This window comes from Paroedura picta, chromosome 5, assembly GCF_049243985.1.
Source record: "Paroedura picta isolate Pp20150507F chromosome 5, Ppicta_v3.0, whole genome shotgun sequence".
NCBI lineage: Eukaryota > Metazoa > Chordata > Lepidosauria > Squamata > Gekkonidae > Paroedura > Paroedura picta.
The window spans coordinates 16,426,013-16,438,796 of NC_135373.1; positions in this window are offsets into that span (position 1 = coordinate 16,426,013).

Here is a 12,784-nt window from a genome sequence, read left to right on the forward strand (position 1 = left end):
TAAAAGGCCTAGCATAGTGGTCATGGGATTGCTTGCTGATGTTCCATTCAAAATAAACAGTCATGGCAGGAGAATTTCCACAAACACTCAGGGTTGAGGGGGCGCCCCAGAAGATGGCCGCTCTTCCTCCGGCTGCCCTTCTCTGTCTTTACAAGCTTTTCTCCTCAGGAACGTCTCCCCTCAGCTTTCCCCTCCTTCTCCTGTCCTGTTGCCAGGCAACCACTCCTCAGCCTCTCAGTAGAAATCACCTCCCTCTAGAGCAGGCTTTCTCAACCAGGGGTTTCTCAAACCCTGGGGTTTCTTGACAGCCCTGGGAGGGTTTCCTGAATAGGTGGGAGTTAATTAATTTTGTGCATTTATTGGGTGATATGTCCATATATAGTCATATTAATCTGCCTCCCCTCCCAAAATAGCCAGTGATGGGCCTGAAGAGGGTGGGATCGCACCACTTCTGGGGTTTCTTGAAGCCTGAAGGATGTCTCAGGGATTTCCCAACAGTAAAAAAAATAGAGAAAGGCAGCTCTAGATGGCCGTCTTTCCAGGCCTGGGACCCCTATGGAGGTGAGAAAATACCTCAGACTTTCCCTCCCTTGCACCCTCCTCTGAGTATTTTTGTTTTAAATGGCATGGTCCGCATTGCAGCACTACTGCAAAGTTATATTGTCAAAGCTAAAATAAAGGGCTTTTCCACACCTGTTAAATGTAGTGTTTAATATAGAAGTCACTATATTCCAGCCCCTCCATATAATGTCGCCAACATCCAGTGTTTGAGCAGTATCCAGCTCACTACATTCTCCATTTGATAGCACGATTTCGGGAATTGCAAAAAGTGGATTCACGAACCTAAATAGCACGACCCACTGGCTGAGAACCAGCAGGCAACCAGCAGTAGAAACGTATGGAGGCTCAATCGTGCCGTAGTTAGCCCTGCAATGTCCCACCCTCACACCCACCTCCCTCTTCCCAGGAATGGGAAGTTTTCTCTTTTTAAAAATGACAACGCACCTGGAGCAACAAATACACATATACTCATGTGGGAATTGCTACCGAGAAATGAAAGCAAATTTTATTCAGTGACGTGCAGAAAGCTTGCTTATCAATGTTGTTTTGTGAAATCAAGGCATTGTGAAAGCAATGTGTTTTTTGTTGAACCCTGGCAAAACCCACCAAAAATGTCTGATTGTCCAAAACTATGACTGCCTTTGTTAAGAGCCTCTTGTGGCACAGAGTGGTAAGGCAGCTGTCTGAAAGCTTTGCCCATGGGAGTTCAATCCCAGCAGCCGGCTCAAGGTTGACTCAGCCTTCCATCCTTCCGAGGTCAGTAAAATGAGCACCCAGCTTGCTGGGGGGTAAACGGTAATGACTGGGGAAGGCACTGGCAAACCACCCCGTATTGAGTCTGCCATGAAAACGCTAGAGGGTGTCACCCCAAGGGTCAGACATGACTCGGTGCTTGCACAGGGGATACCTTTACATTTACCTTTTATGACTGTCTTGCCGTGACCAAATGTGCACGTTTTGTAACATACACTGGTTTCATTGCTGATCATCACCATACCCTTGCCAGTGAAATATTTTGTGTTGTCTCAAATGCAATTTTATTTTTTTCTATTCACAATATGTTTAAACGCGTGTTCGTTTACACGCCTACAAAATAAATGGCAGCGATCATGTAAAGACAAAGAAAGGTAGCTGGAGGAAACGTTGCTGGAAAGAATTCAAGTGAACTCATGACCCCAATCAGACCAATGTTCAAAATGCCCTTAATGCCTCCCACAGAAACCGGGAGGCTTTTGAGGCAGTGGCAATGAGGATACGGACTCTTGACCACAATAGGACTGGGCTGGAGTGTTGGTCTAAGACCAAGACCATGTTGGCGGAATATTTCCACTGCCTGAACCAGAACTGGCAATCAGGAGTGGCTCCGGTAACCTGCCCCTATTTTGACATTCAAAGGAGCATCTATTATTATTATTATTATTATTATTATTATTATTATTATTATTATTATTATTATTATTATTATTATTATTATTATTATTATTATTATTATTATTATTATTTCAGTTTATAGCCCACCACTCCCCTAAGGCAGTGGTCCCCAACTTTTTTATCACCGGGGACCACTCAACGCTTGACAATTTTACTGAGGCCCGGTGGGGGGGGGTAGTTTACTCCTCTACTCTCAACCACTGCCCTAACGCTCTCTGACTCTGGTTGCTATGGAAATGTTTAAACATCCCTTCAAAATAAGATACAGACATGTCACAACAATGAACATAAGAAACATTTTATTTTCATGGAAATTTTAACTTATGACAATGACAAATCAATGGGAACCCTGAGCTTGTTTCTCTGCAACGAGATAGTCCCATCTGGGAGTGATGGGAGACAATGACACCCGAAGTGTGTTGTAAAGGGCCGGGGGGGATGAAATAAAGGGCCGGGGGGGGGGAGAGAAGGCGTCCTTCGCGGCCCACCTCCAATTAGTCAACGGACCACATGTGGTCTGCGACCCACAGGTTGGGGATCACTACCCTAAGGCTTGTGGCAGGTAACAACATATATTTCAGGAATTGCAAAAAGTGTATTCACGACCTTAAATATCACGACCCACTGGGTCGCAGGGAGGTCGCAGATGATGTCGCATGGAGGGTGATGGTGACGGTTGGCCCCCAAGGGTTGCTCATAGCCTAAAAATAACAAAGAGAGAACATGCGATGGAGGAGAGAAGACAGCAGCCTCCGGACGATCCCAGGTCTTGCCTGAGGATCCATGATGATCCGGAGTGGACTGAGATGTCACCCTGAACCTCATTGTGATCCTACAGGGGAAAGAAGCCAGTCTCCATTGCCCAACTATCCCAACTTCAGGTAAGCATGGAGTGCCTGGGCTGCGGGTTAGGCTGCCTGAACCTCTGATGGGTAGCAGGCGTTTATATGCTTATTCGTTTCTCCATGTGGGCTGCCCAGGCCTACCTATCCTCGGCTGCACTGGCTTTCTCCCGACTAACATGAGGCTTTGCCCTGTGCAGTTCTCAACCCTGAGTCTGGGGATGCCTTGCCCCACTTCCCCACCATGCCAGTTGCCCCACTCATCCCTGGACACCCCTCCCCCCCTTGGGACAGGGGTGTCTGGACAACCCTTGGGATAACCTGAAGAGGAAGTCCACATTCCAGTGTTCCGCACCTAGTCTGTGCTATCTGAAAGGAAAAATGAGAAAGGGACACAGACCTTTTATTTTTCAGTTTATTTCCCGCCATTCCCTAAGCAGCTCATGGCCGGTCACAATGTCTTAAAACACCATTAAAACTCCCATTAAAAGACTTAAAATCCATCACAACATGGCAGAAGCAAAAAATCCCTTTCCTACCCCCATTGCTAAGGGGGGGGACCTTCTCATAATATAGTCTTTGTGATCTGCAGGTAGTAACTTGTTGGTGATTCTGGGCCCCAAGGAAGTTCGGTTGCCCTCAACCAGGACAAACCATGGTCAGGACCCCTTGTAATTATGGGACAGCCTGTCTCTTTATGCCCCTTGCAGAGCTCTTCACTCTGCGGGTATGAACTTGTTAGAGGTCACCAGCCTGAAGGAAGTTCACCTGGCCTCAAACAAGACCAAGGCCTTTTTGGTCCTGGCCCCGACATGATAGAATGGGATCCTGGGAGAGCTCAGGGCCCTGATGGAGCTTTCTCAGTTCTGCAGGAGCTACAAGACGAAGCTCTTCCATGAGGTCTTTGGTTGAGGTCATGGCGGGTGAAACCTGGGCCCCTTGCTGGCTAACCAGGGTGTAAACTCTGTAAAGCTCCGGGAAAAGAAGAGGGAGGTGAGACAACTAGAGCGAGTGTGGCGGAAGACTCGTGACGAAGCTGCAAGAACATCTTATTGCACGCTTATGAGGGCGTATGAGATGGTGGTGAAAGTGGCGAAGCAAGATTTCTTCGCCACGGAAATCGCGTCCGCAAGCTCTCACCCGGCCCAATTATTTAGGGTAGTTAGATCCCTCACCGCCCTTCAGGGGCGCCAAAATATTAGTCAATTGGCACTTGGCTGCGAGGCATTAGCGAGCTTTTTTGCAGATAAAGTCTTGTCGCTTCGCCGTGAACTTCCTGTCACAATTAATACAGTAAATGAACTGGAGACCTGTTGGCCGTCTTTGGCAGCGAGGTTTGATGGCTTCAGACGGCTCTCTTCTTCCGAAGTGGACAAGTTGCTGGGGTCGGTCAGAGCGACCACCTGCCCCCTTGATCCCTGTCCCTCTTGGCTTCTCAAGAGGAGCGGAGAGGGGATAGGAGGCCAACTCAGGGATATTATCAACCTTTCCCTGAGTTCCAGGGAATTCCCTGAGCGGCTGAAGGAGGCAGTGGTTCGCCCTCTCCTGAAAAACCCAACGCTGGACCCGCAGGACCCTGCCAACTACTGCCCGGTGTCGCACCTAGCGTTCCTGGGCAAGGTGGTGGAAAGGGCTGTGGTGGACCAGCTCCTAGCTTTCTTGGATGAAACTTTGGCACTCGATCCATATCAGTCTGGCTTCCGCTCTCGCCACAGGGTGGAAACGGTGTTGGTCGCCCTGCTGGATGATCTCCGTCGCCAGCTGGATAGAGGCGGGTCAGCCGTGCTGGTCCTTCTGGATCTGTCGGCTGCTTTCGACATCGTGAACCATGAGATATTGGTCCACCGCCTTGCTGGTACGGGGATATGGGGTATAGCCCGGACTCTCCCCCGGAACCATTCGCCAGATGTTTGGAAGCGGTGACAGAATGGTTTGAGCAGAGTCGCCTGAAACTCAACCCCTCCAAGATGGAGGTCCTGTGGCTGGGAAGTAGGGGGCGGGAAGAGGAAGCGCATTTACCCACCCTGGCAGGGGCGCATCTTACCATCGCGTCCCAGGCCAGAAACTTGGGTGTGACCATTGATGCCTCCCTGACTATGGAGGCGCAGGTCAGGAAAGTAGCCGGCCAGGCATTTTTCCATCTTCGCCAAACTCGGCTACTAGCGCCCTACCTGTCCCCCGAACACCTTGCCACTGTGATCCATGCAATGGTCACCTCCAGATTAGATTTCTGTAACTCGCTCTACGCGGGCCTACCCCTGTTTCTGATCCGGAAACTCCAGCTAGTACAAAATGCAGCTGCTAGGGTCCTCACCGGCACACCTTGGAGGGCCCACATCCAGCCTGTGCTGAGGCAGCTGCACTGGCTACCAATTGCTGTCCGGATCCGTTTCAAGGTTCTGGTTCTAACCTTTAAGGCTTTACGCGGGCTGGGGCCCACATACCTGAGGGACCGCCTAGCGTCCTATGCCCCCCGCAGGGACTCTGCGCTCTGCGAGTGAGAATCTTCTGGTCGTTCCCAGCCCTAGGGAAGCACGCCTAGCCTCGACCAGGGCCAGGGCCTTTTCGGTCCTGGCCCCCACCTGGTGGAATGAGCTCCCGGGATAGCTGCGGGCCCTGCGGGACCTTTCAACGTTCCGCAGGGCCTGCAAGACGGAGCTCTTCCGCCAGGTCTATGGTTGAGGCTGGGGCTGCTGGGGTACATCGACTGCTCTCCCCCGGGCTTCTTCTTGAACATCGTTGACCTCCTTCTCCTCCACCCCTCCTTTTTTAGGAAGGGGGGTAGGAAGGGGATCTTATTATTGTGCCTCCATGTTGTGACATTTTAAAGTCTTTTAATGGGAGTTTTAATGGGGTTTTAAGACACTGTAACCCGCCACGAGCCAATTGGGAGTGGCGGGAAATAAATCAAAATAATATTAACAACAACAACAACAACAACAACAACAACAACAATAATAATAAACTGCACGGAGCTTTTATTCCAACCCCAGGTCAATTCAGTCCCTTCCCTCTACACAGAATGCGATTTCCGTTTCGATTTGGGGTGATTTAAATTTTCCTTCTGCAGCAAGAAGGATTGATCCGGAGTGACCCTACCTTTATTGTGCAATATCTTAGAGTGCTTTTAATGCCTCCCTGAGCTGCCCTGCAGGTTTCAAGAAGATTGCACCGGGTCCCATCCTAGGGGCTCCCAAAGAGGGAATTGTGGGACCCTCTTTGGGAGCAGGACCCCCTGGTGGAATCTCCAAGCAGCTTTCATTTGCCTTCCCTTTCCTCTCCCCACAACAGACACCCTGTAAGGCAGGGGAGGCTGAGAGAGCCCTGCCATTAAGAAGAAGAAGAAGAGTTGGCTCTTATGTGCTGCTTTTCTTGACTTTTAGGAGTCTCAAAGTGGCTTACATTCGCCTTCCCTTTCCTCTCCCCACAACAGACACCCTGTGAGTTAGGTGAGGCTGAGAGAGAGCATGATATGACTGCTTGGTCTGAACAGCTTTATCAGTGCTGTGGCAAGCCCAAGGTCACCCAGCTTATTAATAACTAGGGGCAAAACCCGTTGTCTCCAAGAATACAACGGGCGCTACAGCTAGGCAGTGGGAAGAGGAAGGGGAGGAGTTGTCCAGTCTGTAAGGGCATGTGGTTGAATGTGTGTGTTGTGTGGGAGGTTGTGGTGGCGTGGTGGCAAATGAGGGCATGGGTGTGGAGATGTGGGTGTCAAGAACCTGTGGTTTGGAATGTTCGTTGAGTGTGGGAGAGGACTGACCTTTGGGGATTGTGGCATAGTGGTTACAGATGAGCTTTCCAGAGCCATGTCTTCAGATATGTGAAGGGAAAATCAGACTGGAGACTCTTCTTAGGGGAAGATTACATGGCAACCAATTCCCCCAAGTTCTGTGTCATTTCCCTTCTTGTGTGAATTAGGCCACATTCACCGAAATGCCCCTCTGCCCTAATACACATGGGGTAGTCACAGTACACAGGTGTCCACCCTGTTCCTTCTGTCTCCCATGTTTTCACTGTTGGTAAAATGTTATGTGCCCACATGCTTCTTTCATGGTTGCTCCTTAGAAGAACGGATTTTTGTACCCTATTGCTTACTACCCAAAGGAGTCTCAAAGTGGTTTCCATTCGTCTCTCCACAATAGTCAACCTGTGAGGTATGTGGGGTTGTGAGAGATCTGAGAGAACTGGGAATGGGCCACAGTGACCCAGCAGACCTCAGGTGTCCGAAAGTAATTTCCAATTGTCTTCCCTTTCTCCCCCCATAGCAGATTCCACATGAGGGAGGTGGGGTAGCGAGCTTAACAGGGAAGCTTGCAACCCTAAGAGGAAGACTCTCTGTGCACAGCAGTCTTGACCTTAGCAGTCTTGACCTTAGTAAGTTTTTTTATACTGTTTTTTTTTTATTTGCCAGGCCAATAAGTCATTTCAGTTACTATGGTCTGCTTGTCTGCGCCCCAGAATACAAACAGTTGCTGGTAAGGGCTGACCATAACCCATAGGCCAGGAGGGACACTCCTGCACCACTCCCTACCAACTGCAGACAAAAATGGCTCATTTGAAGGCATTGTATGATTTTGAAGTCCTACCTCCAAACCTCCAGGAATATTTCCAACCCAGGGGTAGCCAACCCACAGGTGTGGCCTGGAGAGCTCCTGGAATTACAGCTCACCTGCAGAGTATAAAGATCAGCTCCCCAGGCAGAAAGGGCTACTTTGGACAGGGTTGTGGTAGAGAAGAAGGCTTCCCACACAGGTTGTTGTTGAATTGAGGCTTCCCACAAAGGTTGTTGTAGAATTGAAAGACTTGAGGCCTACTGTACAGGGTTGTTGTGCAGATGAAACAGGAGACAAAAGAGCCAGTTTCCTCTGCAGAATAATGCTGTGCAGTGGCCTCAAATCTGCAGAGAGTTGCAAAGAAGAAAGACACATGGCTTGGCTGTATCTAACCCCTGGCCAGAGCAGTATTTTAAGTGAGAAGGCGCTTTTCTATGGCCTCCCTGTCAGCCAACTGTTTGGCAGAAGGGGAAAGTTCCCCAACGTCAAAATGAATGCCCTCAGGCTCCCCTGCATTGATCTTGGAAAGGCCTCCCTCCCCTCAGTCAGGGTCTGTCAGAAGTTCCTTTGCAGCAGGCCCGAAGGGGGGGGGGAGAGCACTCTGCAGCCTCCAGCCAGCTCTGTCAGAGTTCTGAGGCAATTTACAGTTGGACATGACAGTTAGGACAGCCTTGGGGCGAAAAGGGCTGGTGCAGCCTGTCCAAGCCTCTGTTCTCATCCCCCTTGACAGCCCTGCTGACCTTCTCTCCCTGCGGTGGTCAGGAGCAGACTGGCAGCCGGACTGGGCTGAGTGAATGGAATTTTGGTCTGTCCTGGTGAGGGGCCAATAGGAAGGCGCTTGACGCGCCTCCCCATTGGCTGCTTGGCCCTGGATGGACACTCGGAGAGCCCAATCAGGAGCTGCTTTGCGGCTCCTGATTGGGCCCTCTGAGTTTTTATCCTGGACAGGGCCCGCCCTAACTCCTCCCCAGGTGGCCTTACCCTTTTATTTAACCGCAGGAGTGGTTAAAGATTGTGGTTTGCCAGTAGGTAGTTCTAAATGTGGTTCATGCCAAACTTAATTTTATGGAGGAAGTCAAAAGTAATACTATTCATATAAATTATTTTGAAATTAACCTTAATAGATTCATGAACTGTAATACATCCCAAATCATCTATTTCACTGGTTCTCAACCTGGGTGTCAGCACCCCTTTGGGGGTCGAATGATTATTTCAGAGGCATCGTGGCAGGGCAAGCAGCTTGGCTGGGGTGGGCACCATCCACACAGCAGACTTGTGGGGTAGATCAAGATAGAGCATTCATCTGTCTAGAGCAGTGGAAAAGAGTGAGATCAGCATGGTGGGACAAGAGGGGAAAAAACAATTTATATACCATCATGAAAAATGAATCTTAATGCCATTGGTCAGTTTTGGTTTAATTTCTGTGAATGAACACTTGCATAATTTTATGGTTGGGGGTCACCGCAACATGAGGAACTGTATTAAAGGGTCTTGGCATTAGGAAGGTTGAGAACCACTGATCTATTTGATCAGATGCACATGTTTTAAATGTTATGTGGTTATGTCTTCACATCCCTTGAAGACGCCCTTGACCATGTGTCAAGATTAAAACACAGCATCATGACAGCTCCCTTCAAACAACATTATGAGGAAACTAGCTTCAAAGCCCATTCCTAAGAACGGGCCTTGAAAGGGCCCCCTCCCCTGACCCCTGGCCAGGCAGCTTAAGGTGGCTTTGGGCAGCAGCTTGCAGCCAGATCAAGTGGGGCGGGTGGGGGCTGGGCAGCTCATTAGCAGGGGTGGGACAGAGCTCCTTAGCAGTCAGCTAGTCAGCTTCTTAGCAGTCCTTAAATTGCCAACAAAATCCTATGTTACAGCTCTCAAATGATTTTGATATGGTGCCCAATGGTGAACCCTTCAGACCCTAAGGGCCTGCAGCAAGTAGTCCTGGATTTTATGATGTGCCTGGGGCAAATCCAGCAGGAAGCCCAGGTGCTGATGCTGCCAATGGTGAAAGCAAGGGTCTGTGCTTTGTGAAGATGAACCAATGGTAGAGGACTGGCTCAAGAAAAAATGGAAATTGTCAAAAGAGAAATGGTCAGGTTGAACATTGACCTCCTTGGCATCAGTGAATTACATTGCACAGATTATGGCTTCATTCAATTCAAGAATTTTACTATCTACTATTCAAGACACAATGCCATATAAAGGAACGCCATGGCTACACTGAAAGCCAAACATTTCTTGGGCAGTGGAAAGTTTTTCAATGATCAATGATTGCATCATGACAATTTGAATTTGTGCCAAGCCAATATTGATGTATTTATTTATTGAATTTCTATACCACCCACCCATAAGGCTCAGCATGGTTTTCATAAAACATCATGAATATACATAGAAATCTAGTGGCAGCAACATAACTGTGGTTCCAAAACTGAACATAACAAATTATAACAAAATACTATAACAGACTCACTCTCAACTTTTAACATGAACACGCATGGGTCATATCATGGAGGGGGTGTTTGGGGGACCAACAGATGTTGTTGAGTCGGCCAGCCTCAACCAATTGCCTGGTGGAGGAGCTCCCTTTTACATGCCCTTCAGAATTGTGGTGGTACCAGAAAAGCCCTGATCTCTTTGGGGAGCTCGTTCCACCAGGAGGGAGCCAGGACTGAGAAGGCTCTGGCCCTGGTTGAGTTCCGGTGTGCTTCTTTGGGGCCAGGTATCACCACCCAATTGGCGGTGGCAGAGCATAGGGCTCTTTGGGGGGTATAGGCAGGGAGATGGTCTCTCAAGTACACTGGGCCCACAGATGGCCTTGAATGTGGTTACCAAAACCTTAAGTCTGATCCAGAATTCAACTGGAAGCCTAAGGGGTTGTTGAAGTGCAGGCTGGATTTGGGATCACCATTGGTGTGTTTTAGACCAGCATTTTAGACCAGTTACAATTTCTGGATCAAGGTTAAGGGCAGGCCTGCATAGAGCAAGTTGCAGAAGTCCAGTCTAGAGGTGACTGTTGCATGGATCACTGTGGCTAAGTCTTCTGGGGCAAAGTAGGGTGCTAGTAGCTTGGCTTGCTGTAGGTGGTAGAAGACCTGCCATGCTACTCTCATGACCTGTGCCTCCATGGAAAGGGAGGCATCAAGGATCACACCCAGGTTTCAGGCAGAGTGAGCTATCAAAATCTGAACTCCATCCAGGTTGGGTAGATGTGCTTCCTCGCTTAATCCATTCCTACCCTGCCACAGGACCTCTGTCTTTGAAAGGTTGAGCTTCAGACGACTTTGTTTGAGACACCTCATCATTCCTTCCAGGCATCTGGCTAAGGATTCTGGGGGAGAACCAGGATGGTAATCCATCAGGAGGAAGAGCTGGGTGTCATCTGCGGATTGGTGGCAAGCCACCCCAAACCTCTATACCAGCTGAGCAAGAAGGTGCATGACAGTGTTAAATAAGGAGAGAGGACTGCTCCCTGTGGGACTCCACGTGTGAGCTGATGACAGCTAGATACTCTCTCTCCTGTTGCTATCCTCTGTCTGTGACCCCAGGGGAAGGAAGTCAGCCATTTGAGGGCTGTCCCGTTTCCTAGAGTTGGCAAGGTGGTTAGCTCAGAGCTCATGATTGATTGTGTCAAACGCTGCTGACAGATTTAATAGTACAGGTGGCGCCGACCCACCTCGGTCCAGCTGGCGGCAGAGAGCATCTATCAGGGTGACTAGTGCTGTCTCTACCCCATGGCCAGGCCGGAAACCTGACTGAAGTGCCTGAAGTTTCCTCCTGGAATTCTGATACTTGGTCTTCAGCAGCCCTTTGAACCAACTTCCCCAGAAATGCTAAGTGAGAGGGGGGGAGGGTTGTCAGGCCCCTGTAGGTCCAGAGATAATTTTTTCAGCAATGGGCATGCCACTGCACCTTTTAATCCAACCAGGAATCCTCCCATTGGGGGGAGAGGTTGATTACTTCCTTGAGGGGGGGCCCTATTCTTATGTCCTTTGATTTTAGTAGTCATGATGGGCATGGGTCTAGTGGGCAAGTGGTTGACCTCACTGATGTAAGCATCCTGTCCATTTCAGCTAATGAGAGTCATCTGAAGTAACTCAGGGCCATTTCGCACAGAGCTCAAAGTTGCTATTTGGTTGCTGTTAGCGAAATCGCTACTTCAACTAGCGAAATGTAACTAGCTGTGCCCGTAACGCACAGCTGCGGTTTTTGCGGAATTTAGCACTTTCACTTCTCGTCACTTTCGTAACCCACAGGCTTCCGGTTCTCCGTCTTTTCGCTACAAAGGAGGTCCCTTTTTAGCGCTTCTGGCCTCCCGTGCCCGTCAATCAAACTGCGGGCACACCTTTGACCTCGACCCTAAAGCCGGACTTGTCAGGGTTCCCTTTTTTTAAAAAAAACCCAGGGAAACCCGTAGCAACGCGTTATCGTCAAATCATTGGCGCCCTTGGAACGTGTTTTCTATTGTTTTCTATGAACCAGAGGTTGATGCATTGATATGTTTGATAGGTTAATCCCCGCCCACAGTACACGCCCACAGGTTACCTGCTTATATGCACCTGGGCAGACACGCGGTCGGCCTCTCTTTGTTTGCGTAGCCTACTGCCCGCAGCACAGGTTAACGTTGAAATGGAGAGGATTATTGTTCAATTGTTGGCTCAGATGCTTGCGGTGGTCCAGCGTATCCGCACCACTGTGCAGCATAGGAGGGCTGCTTCAGAGGAATACCGAGAACGTATTGCCAGAGCGATGACCAGCAGTACAAGACGTTCTCAACGGGCAACCATGGCGGCAAAGAGGCACTGGCAAGCTCTGGCAGAGGTCCGGTTCCCCCCCCGGTTCTGGGCGGACGAAAGATCCTCTGACTGGTGGGAAAATTTTGTGTGGGCTCGCTGGGATGATGACCACTGGATTGCCAACTTTAGAATGTCTAGGGGGACATTTTTTGAACTCGTGGAGGCTCTACGTGGACGCATGGAGAGGCAAGTCACTGGCATGCGGCGCCCCGTGCCAGTGGAAAAAAGGGTGGCGGTCGCATTGTGGTACTTGGCCACCCCTCAGTACTTCCGGACAGTAGCCCAGCAATTCGGACTCGGAGTCACAACGGTTGGCGATATCCTTAAGGAGTTCTGCCTCGCCATGGAGGCGGAATTGTTCAGCAAAGTCGTGTGCCTCGGAGACCGGCTTGGAGCGGTGAGTGTCATTCGATCCCCTTTGCCCTTTAAATTTTTTTTCTTGTTTGACAGGTCAGCAACGAAGACGCGATACACCCCACGCTGACATGCCATGGCTTATATTCTTTTCTTTCCCTTATTCCAGAGTATGGACGGGTTTGCCAGGCTTGGATTCCCGCATTGTTTTGCGGCCGTCGATGGAAGCCACATCCCTCTC